Source organism: Sceloporus undulatus, chromosome 5 (assembly GCF_019175285.1).
Source record: "Sceloporus undulatus isolate JIND9_A2432 ecotype Alabama chromosome 5, SceUnd_v1.1, whole genome shotgun sequence".
NCBI lineage: Eukaryota > Metazoa > Chordata > Lepidosauria > Squamata > Phrynosomatidae > Sceloporus > Sceloporus undulatus.
Window position 1 is genome coordinate 137,026,435 of NC_056526.1, and position 429 is coordinate 137,026,863.

The following is a 429-nucleotide window of genomic DNA, read 5'->3' on the forward strand; positions in this document are numbered from 1 at the left end:
AGGCCCTTCCTCCTGTGTACAGAAGGGCTCAGCTTACAGAAGCAGCCTCTGCTCCATTATCCCTTCTTCTTCTTCTCCCTAGACCACAATCCTCAATGGAGCATGTGGAGACTCAAGAGCAGCAGCCTTAGAGAGAATTGAAAGCATAAATGTATTTCTGCCAGTCCACTTGCACATAAAGCTGGATGCAACTTCCAACAGAGAAATGGTACTTGTTTGAGATAAAAATACTTGTTTCTGACAAAAAGAATGTCATTTTTGAACAGTTACAATTTTTGTATCATTAAAAATCCTCAGAGATTTAATATTTTGCAATAGCATGAACACTCTAGTTTGTTTACAGAAGTGATACAAAGAAACAATTTTGAAGTGTTTGCAAAGAGAACTATATATCTTTCGATTAGAGGAGATGAGGAAATGTCATTTGGA